This window comes from Grammomys surdaster, unplaced genomic scaffold (genome assembly GCF_004785775.1).
Source record: "Grammomys surdaster isolate TR1022 unplaced genomic scaffold, NIH_TR_1.0 317, whole genome shotgun sequence".
Taxonomy (NCBI): Eukaryota; Metazoa; Chordata; class Mammalia; order Rodentia; family Muridae; genus Grammomys; species Grammomys surdaster.
Genome location: NW_021604736.1, coordinates 2,845,282 through 2,855,376, shown reverse-complemented (window position 1 = coordinate 2,855,376; position 10,095 = coordinate 2,845,282).

The following is a 10,095-nucleotide window of genomic DNA, read 5'->3' as shown; positions in this document are numbered from 1 at the left end:
CACTCAATGTGACAAAGACCACATCTGCTTCAGAATCATAAAATTTTAGGCAATGAAGATAAGGCAAATTAACTAGAATATCTAAAAAACAACCATCAAGACTAGAAAAATGAGCAAAGGGACAGTTTTTAAATATGTCTAGACATTCATTTTATTAAGCTGGAAAGTAATTATCAAATTCCCACATAATGAGAGAAATGGGAGACGAAGGAGAATTCAAAAGGCTTTAGCTTACCCATGAGGTCTACTTCATTCTTGGTGATGATGAAAACTTCTACGACCCCAACCCATGTTAAATCACATTTTTTTCATAAGGAGCACACCTCAAGGTCCACCTATCCCCAAGGCAAGATGAACATTCCTGGGATATTCAGATTCAAAATTCAAGAAGGTTCAGGATCTATCTTTCAAACATTCTAGCATAAGCTACAGGAGACCAACAAGTAGATGTTGGTCTGTAGTTTAAAGTGGCGAGTGTTGACATCAGAATGCAGATAATTTATTTACACAAGAGAAAGGATTGAAAGAGTGAAGCCTTGTGGACTAATCCTGAGATGTCTTTTACATATTGAGTGTAAAGGTAACTGGAGGAACGTGGGAGGAGGGAGGATGGTAACCATGGCATTCATGAAAATGTCACATTTAAGAGATTCTGGAGTTTTGCAGTAAGAAGCAACTGCACTAGACTGTTACTGCAGAGTAAATCCACATTAGTGTGACACGTGGACACTCCCAGAAACAAGGAATCCAATAGCTGGAGCAATTTGTTGGCTTAGTATGTGCAAGAAGCTCAATATTCTTTAACAACAGTACTTGAACATAAATCACTTTCTGCAATTTCAAAACTGAAATCATGTTTTGGTAATAGAGAAACCACCTCAAACACTCCTCAGGGCTATTAGTGGAGACCCTTTAAACACACTAAATCCATTTAAATCTCTGAGTAAAGCATGAGCCCATTACTGGGCAACTTCCATTTGTGCTTGAATAGGCAAGATGATTTACAATCATTTTTACTTTTAAGAAATTATTACCTGTTTTGCACGGGGTTTGGATTGTTTTTAATTGAATTATTGAGTAGTGCCATATACAAGAGTCAAAGGCTGGATTTGTTCTGCACAATATACTGGCTTACCACTTGTGGAGCAGGATAACATCACTTAGATTTTTCTCCCTGCAGCTAAGAGAGACCAATGAACTCCATCCTAGAAAGTATAGGCAGTGGCACAAGTCAGTAGATACATAAGGAAATGTGATACCCTCCTATATGTTTTCAAAACAGACACAAGTGTAAAGAGAAGCTACCATGAAAAAATGTTATTGGATATGGAATGTGTGGGACAAAAACAAATTTTGAGAGATATTGTTTTGTTATTATTACCACATACCAAATAAGATACAAAATGACAAAGTTACCAAATATATCTGACAAAGCCCTGGTTGAGTTTATGGCACATTATTTGCCTTTAATCTACAGAGGCATGAATATCCCTATGTCAGCTATACATCATGCATAAATGAAGATCATCTGAGCAGAAAGTTCCAAGTTAATAATTACCTGTGAGATGATTCTGAGGTTTGGAGCAAACTGGTCTCCATTTTTTTTAAATAAAAATATTAAATCATGCATTATTTTTCAGTTTATCTTAAATTCTCTGAATTTAAGACTCTCCCAAGATATCTGAAACATTCTGCAATGTCAGATGGTGCTTCCAACTTCAGGAAATTTATTCTTTATGCCCTAAGGAACTTAATATGTTTACATCTGTAGAAACACGAGCTGCATGTGGATGTCCAGCACCCACGTCATGGGTATTTCTGTACACCACCAGACACTGTCAAAGGAAACATTGCTAAGAACTGTATGATTGGATTTTAGTGTAGGACCCAACATTTCCAGTCTGTATGATTCATACCAGTCTGGCTTAGTTCATCTTCCAAAGACACTCCAGATCACATTCACCTCATTATCATTATAGTGCTGGATGAATGGGAAGCACATCTGCTCATGAAGTGGTTTATTATCTGTTTGGATGAAATTTGCGATGAATAGGAAAATAACGAGGCGACGAGCACATAGTTCTACCAGCTGTGAAGCTCAAGCTCAGCCATGCTATCTCTCAAAGAAGTTTTGGTATCCCCCTTGCACTGAATGGAGAACTATTAATTAATGAGTTGATTCATTTATAATAAAGGAAAAATGCAAAACAGGCATAAAGCAAACCCAAACAAATTCACAGAAACCTGCAACAGGACAAAGGCCTAATGAAGACCTTACACTGTTCATTCAATTTCCAGCCTGTCCTTCCAAAAGAAAATTTGAATGTCTGTAAATATTTTATCAACAATATAACATCAGATATTTCTAATGTAAAACAAGACTGTGTAAAACAAAATATGTTGATTATGAATCCATCAGCAGCTTACAGCTCTGCACAGGCAGTTTATAGTTGTAGACTTAGATTTTTCAAAACATACTTTAATAAGGGTTCTTAAACACTTCAACCTCCCTTCTAGCCTATCACCCACCAGAGGTAGTGGAAATGAAAAGTTAATAGCAAACTGGGGTTGTGGACCTGTTTAGAAATAGTTTTTGGGGGGCAATACCAATTTTCTTTGTCAGTAGTCCAGTCCTATAGCACAGAATACTAACATGAATCAGCAGCAGAAGCAGTTCAGTTCATTCGCCAATCATCAATCATGAATCAGCAATGGCAGTTTGATCCTAAAGAAATCACAAGGCTCCCCCAATAGGCCAGAGTTTGTGGAATCAACAAGAACCAATTGGGATATCATGAGAAGTTCTTTGCCAAGTTATTCTCTATGAAGTCATGCAAGGCAAACCAATGCTAGAGTGTTCTCAATGAAGACTAGCAAGGCAGAGCAAGACAAATCAATACTAGCCTCACCTCCCACTGTCTGTGGGGTGACATTTATAATCGTTCTAAACATCACATGTCTGCTTCAGGAAAACATCCTCTCACCTGTGTCTGCTTCAGCAAAACATCATATGACATGATTGACTTTCCAAAGAAAGCAGAAATTTCTAGTTCATATAGTCAATCTTTTTAGTTTCTCTTAAGACTTGTTGATCCATTTTAGAGCCAGCACCATTCCCACAGCTGTCCGAGGGAGCCTACATCTTTATCTGTGGTGAGATATGCCTATTTTCTACAGCCTAGCCACGGAGGTTAATGCCACTAAGAAAATACCTATGCATAGTTCATTTCTGCATTTATCTCCTATCCCCATTAAAGTGAAGAGGATTTTCAAAATTCCCATTATCCAACAAAAAGCAAAGGAATAGAAGAGTCAATGTCTAGAGCAACACTGGCAGAAGAGAATCTTCTATGTACAGAGAAAACGACAACTATAATAGGCAATAGTTTAAGAACACAAATAAATACTTCTTGTGTGTATGTAAAGGTGCATCACTTCATTTAAAATAGGGACCTGTGAATCTTCCTCCATGCAGCTCTTTTGGTTTTGTACGTATGTGCAAGTTGAATGAACCCTTGCCCATATAGAACTCACTATAGATAACTGATAATATGAATCATTTAGAGATATATAATCATTTTGCCAGCTAAAATATCCCACACATGCACATACAAAATCATCATCATCATCATCATCAACAACAACAACAAAACAAAACCCCAAAAAACAAAAACAAAAAAAGACATCAAAAACCAAAAAACATAATTCAGAACTTTTGGGGTGCCAGAAGCAGGCTCGGAGTATGCCTCAAGATATTTACCTATACATGCTTCTAAAGTTCCAGGGAGGAGACAGAGGCTTCTAAGAATTTGTGTGTATCAGAACAAGGTTCTGACTGTCCTTCTCATTGGCAAACATTATGAAGCACAGATATTTACTTCTGCTATTTTTAGATACCCATTGTATTTTGAATTTTTCATTAATGGAAAAAAATTACTATAAACCTGTTAGGCACATGTATTGTCCCCAGGTTTGGGATATAATACTAAAGTCCTAGACATATGTCCAGTAACTTCTTAAGGCCACAAAATATATGTGCACAATACTTCACTCATGTATTGGAAGTTATAATATAAGGAGATACAGGAAAACTGTGGGTTCAAACTCATCATTGGCTCTTCAAGGTCCTTATCCCATTCATTTGACATTACTCAAGCTAATAATTATAACCAGAATGGTCTGCTTAACTAGATTTACTGTATTTATACATTGAATAGTAATTATGATCACCAAGCCAGTGGAGACCGAGTTCCCCAATGTTCAGCTAATTTCTGGTTGCATTGAGCCTTTCATTATTCAATGGATACCAGAGTCCTCATTTCAACTCTCCATTGCTGTTCCTATCTTGTTTTGTTCACATTAAAGGAGGGAATTTTTAAAAAGCAACATGTTACAATAAAGGTAGCTGGGACTGGGTTTACAAGATGATTTTGAAATCAAGGCAGCATTCCTCCAGAAGTAGAGAGCTTCAGTTGTTTTATAATAAATGTAAGTGACATTATGGAAGAAAACCAGAAAGTCTTCAGAGCCTTCTTTGATGAAAAATCCCATATTCTATTGTGAGTAGCATTACCCTCCAGAAAGGCACTAACAGCATGTGCCACCACGGTGGCATCGGGGGACTCTCAGCAGAAAATGTATGTTGATTTGCATGAAATTTGACCTTGATAAAGTATAATAACTTGGCAAGATCATATTCAGTGAGCCCTAACAGAGACACATGAGCAATTCCAAGTTACTACAGAAATGTCTGGTGAAAAACGGCCATACTTAGGATTGTGTGGTGACTAATCCAAGTCCCCAAAAGAGCTGCCTAGAACCTTCCAGCAGTGGCCATTGTACATCCCAGTTCTTTAGCAGTGATTATTATTGTCCCATATATTTAGACTCTGGTGTGGTTGACGAGAAGCAGAGAATTAGCTAAGTAAATTATAGCTTGATGGGGAAATTATGCGAAAACCTTATAAATAAACTATAAGGTTACAATGATTTAGAATGAATAAAATTGTGTTTTATTCATCACTGGTTAAACCACATGCAAGCTGTTTCTGAATAAATCCAATCAAGTGCATCCTACTTGAAAAAAAAAAGTTAAAGATTTTTATAATATCAAGTAAATTAATTTAAAATGGATTTGATATGAGGGGAAAAATGTAAAAACTCTTATCTTGCACCAACTGCCATTTTATAATCTATATTTTATCAGTTCATTATTACCTAATAAACACTATATTGAAGAAGGGTTTAAATTTCTCCACAATCATACTTTTGAGGTCATTTAATTTAACAAAGACTGATTTAGATTCTAACATGTATCCCAATACCAGAAGGAGATTGACAAGGAAACAGTCTCTACCCAGTGTAATAAGAATGTTGAGGGAAAAAAAGGACAAGTGTGTTCTTCAATCCCTATTTTGATAGAGTGACAGACTGACTTAACAATACAGGTAAAACATGAAGAATAGAAAAGGGAACACGAAAAGAACAACAATTCAGAGATCCTCCACATCCAGGGACACTGAAACATCCTGGCCAGGCTAGAGCGAACAGTCCAAGTGGGCAGTGGTCGAAGAAGAGGCTGGAGAAGAAAGCACATGACAGACTCGGAAACGGCTGATGTGCTTAGACATCATTCTGCAGTCACCGGAGAATGCTGCTAGAAAACACAAGAGTCCCAGCTAAATTTAAATGAATTTTAAATGTTCAGTGAATGACACTTTGTCATAGATTTTTAATATTCTGTTGGACATATTTAGACTGAAAAACTAAAATAGTTATTGACTCATTCTAAATTTATGTGGGTACTCTTGAGTTTTATTGGATGAGTCTGGCAGTCATTGGCTGGAAAGGAAAGCAATCTAACCAGAAGAGTAACATGGTATAACCTGAATATTAGGAAGCTACCGATGTTTGTGATAGAGGTCACTAACGCATCCTTTTAGGCACTTATGATGTCAGGTTCTGGCAGCCTACTTGTATAGCAGACTAAGATTTAGATAAGAAAAAATCTTCACAATTTGAAGTAAAATTAAATGCATCCTTTCTGGTTTTGCCATATTAACTTTTGTTTTGATCCTAAAGACAATAATTAGCCCTTGAGATTTTGGTGTTCATGTTCAGCTAATAGAAAAATGGTATATATAATGACTAAATGAATTAATGTCTGTAACACTGAGAGGATGGGCCTGGCATGGGGTAAGTACCTTCAAAGCCTGCAAAGCATCAATTCATGCTACAGAAATTGTTGACTCTTTTTAATTATATAGAATTAAACTGCAGATACACAGGTGAGAAAGAGTGATATGGAAGTCTTCTACAACAATCAATATTGCCCCAAACTCCCCTCTTACCCCCTCCCCAAAACCAGAGTAACAGCATAAAAAGAAAGAAAGTCATCAAAGAGAACTCTTTTAAAATATGGTAAGGATGCTGAAATGTAGCTCTCCACAATTGATGGCTTCTGGCAGGGTTCAGGAGGGAAAGGACTCAGAACAATTTAAGTGACTTGTCACTGAGAGCTTTTATATCAATTCTTATTTTAAATTTTACTTATTTATTTGAGGAAAGGGGGCAGCCACGTGGGTGTGGGGACAGACAGGGAAGTACTGGAAAGTGACTGGGATCAGGGTGCATGATGTGAAATTCCAAAATAATGAATTAATCTATTACGTTGAAAAAAAGAAACCACTATTCTAAAGAATTGCGTCCTCAAATCTAGAGGAGGAAGAAGTGAAGAGATGAAGCCTCTGCTGTCTTTCATTGAGAATGCACCATCTCCCCAAGCATCTGTGCTGACAACCAAGGATGAACCTTTTCTTTTTCTATGGCAGACCTTTTTACATAAAGTGATGATTTATGTGCTTGCCAAAACCACAATGCCCTGATAAAGCATGTACACAGACATACCACGGTTTAGTTTCCCCTGTTGATTTGCCAGACTTTACAAGTCAGGCAGCTCCTAACGATTTTGATAAAGAAAGGTGATTCATACCTGAATGACTGCAGAGAGCATTTAAAATACAAAATCCATTTAGTACTGATTAGCGTTAGGACATTATTTATGTAATCTGTCACAATGGCAGATATTAGAAAGAACATTTTTCTCTTTCTGTTGGTAGAGTTTATCAATCACCCTTGCTTCTGACAAGCCCTTAGTAGGAGAACATTTATCAGAGTGGATTAGAAGACTCTAAAAATAAAAAAGCTGAAACTGGTGTTTATACAGAGAATACAGGCTGATTGCAGAGACCTGAGAAAAGACTGCTTAGTCTCCAGGTGACTTCAAGCAACCAAGAAGTCAAGCTCTCAGAGAAGCATTGGCAGGGCTCTGAAGTAGGGAAGAAGACTCCTGCAGGGTTCTCAAACTGTATGTGTGGAGACAACAGAGTTATACAATGCAGTGATTAATACCTGGTTTCCAATGCACGACCTGAAATGTATTGATAATGTGGTGTTTTTGAAACTTGCAAATGTCACGGAATTCAGGCTGCACAGTGGAATCAAGCAAGTAATAAAAGCCTTCTATGAGGAATGATAATACTTGGCACTGCACATTATTGTGTGATTCATCTTGAAAATGGGAAGTGAACAGCAGCTTTTAGTTAGAGCAGCAATCTACACGCCCTCCTCTCCAGTCACAATCGTCCTGGCAGGTCCCTTCACGTCTCTAACACTTCTATTCCACTTTCAAGAAAATGGTTTCCAAATGTGGCCTTCTGGGGCCTGTAGAAAAAGGTTATCAAATGCTGCAAGCAAATTCTAATTCCATTAGAAACTATAAAACAAACAAAGGATTGCTAAATATCTTCCCAAATTAACAAGTCTCTTGTTAACATTTTATTAACATATGTTAACTGTATAAAATGAGGGTTATTGTAATATTTAAATGCATGCCTATAAAATACTTTGATTACATTTAACCCCTCACCATTCTATTTCCTTGTCCTCTAAACTTTTCTGGCAGTGGTGGAAGTGAAAGATACAGATGTGAACGGTTTAAATAACTTTATTATCCAAGCAATGGGTGAGAATGAGTGCTTCGGACTAGTAATTCTCATATTTGTCCCCTATTAGGAAGTTTAATAAACTCAAATGTGGGCTGTGAAGATTTCTCAGTGCTTGCCCTGCAAGTAACCAGAATCAGTCGAGTAGCTGGGCAGGGACTGGTGACTGACTGAAGTCCCAGCACTTGGGAAGCAGAGACAAGGGATCCTTGAGACAAGCTGTCTGACAGGCTATCTGGGATCTGCAAGTGCCATGTTCAGTGAGAGACTCTGGCTCAGTAGAATAAAGTAGAAAGCAATCAAAGTCAGAGCAGTGACAGTTAAGTTCAGATCATATACGTGAGCACACGTGTACACCCACAGACGTAGACACACACACACATGCACAGATACACACACACATACACACAAACATATATACACAGAGACCCACATGCACACATACACTGCTCTGGTCACATTGTAAATTAAATGACAATTTCTGATGATAAACAAAAACATTAATATCTTTCAGCTCTTCAGATGGTAACTATAAGGAGCCACTTCTTTAGCAAAGTGTTCTAGATCCCTGTGTCTCTTACTTCCTGGGTCTCTTTTTAAAACGCTATTTATTTTTCAGTACTATGCCATATACTATACATATCTTAACCAGGTCATGAGGACTGCCCTTAGGGTAGTAACGAAAGTCCTGGAGGGTCAGAAATGTGTTGAGAGATTTTGGTGCCACTTGTAGGAATTTGGCATTTGTCACTGGTCTTGGACAAGGTAGTAGGCTCAGATAAGATTAGAAACAGTGACCATGGGGCTTTGCTTACTACTTTGCTGAATTACTATCTTATGTGATCTCCTTGTTTACTACTTTGCTTGATTATGTTGTTTTTGATCTAACAACTCATCCTGGTTTTTGGATATACCTAGAATGATATAAAAGCAGCCTGGAGAGAAATATCACTGCTTCAGCCTCAGTATGGGCTGGAGTCGTGTTAAAATTTTGTGTGACTTTTTCTTTTTCAAACCCTACTCCCTCACTTGAGACCCCGTTGAGTGACTGAGCTGGCTTGGTTAGAAATGAACTCCACACAGAAGCAGAAATGCCCTCCATGTTCATCAGAATGTTCATGTGCACTGCTTTTGGCCTATCTCAACAGCAACTTTTCAATAACATGTCCCTCGAAAATGCATTCAGGCCTTCAAGTTTTTCACATTATCACCTCTTGGAAAATATTAAAAATTAAAAACTGAGAACTGTGAGAGTGATTTGGAGTTATCATTTGGTGCCCAGCTTCTGCCCATGTCTATCTACAAGCAGGATGATATTAGCAAAAATTCCATACTCTACTCATGAGGAAAAATATTATGCACTCTAGAGATTTAAGCCCAGGGAGTCAGCTTGAAATACTGTGAATCTCCCATAGCCCAAGTGTCAGACAAAACTTAGTTCTCTGGATGTATACACTACAATAAAAGTGAAACTGGATATCAAAAGGTAGAATGTGTGACCATAGCATGAACACCTTTAGGAATTCTACTGGATGTTTCTTGTATCCATTGAAATCTATGTGATTTTCATGACTCTCTCAGTTCATAATTTCCTAAGCAGAGCTCCCATCTCTTGTCTCCATGCTACTCCATTTCATTGTCCAAATGACTATGCAAGTAATATGGCTAAACCTTGAACTTTGGCTTTTACTATCATGTCATATCTGAAAACCATCAATAAATACTCCCCAGTGCTGATTAAATGACCATCTTGATAAAGTCAGTGCAGGAATATGTGTGGACTCCACAGGCATGTTCTAGAGAATGAGCTTTAGGGCCTCCAGTGCAGAGACCACCACTTAATGTTGGATTGAGGCTTCTGAGAGTTCAAGACTGTGACACCCAGAAGCAAACGGTATGCTGAGCAACTGAATCTTGGCTTCTAATATCCTCCAGGGAAAGGTACCTTTGGCTGCTTATACAAAAAGATGACTATTCGAATAGCACAGAAAAAGTGAACTGAAGCAATTGGAATGTATAAAAGTAAGAGACCACTCCAAAGAGAGAGAGAGAGAGAGAGAGAGAGAGAGAGAGAGAGAGAGAGAGAGAGAGA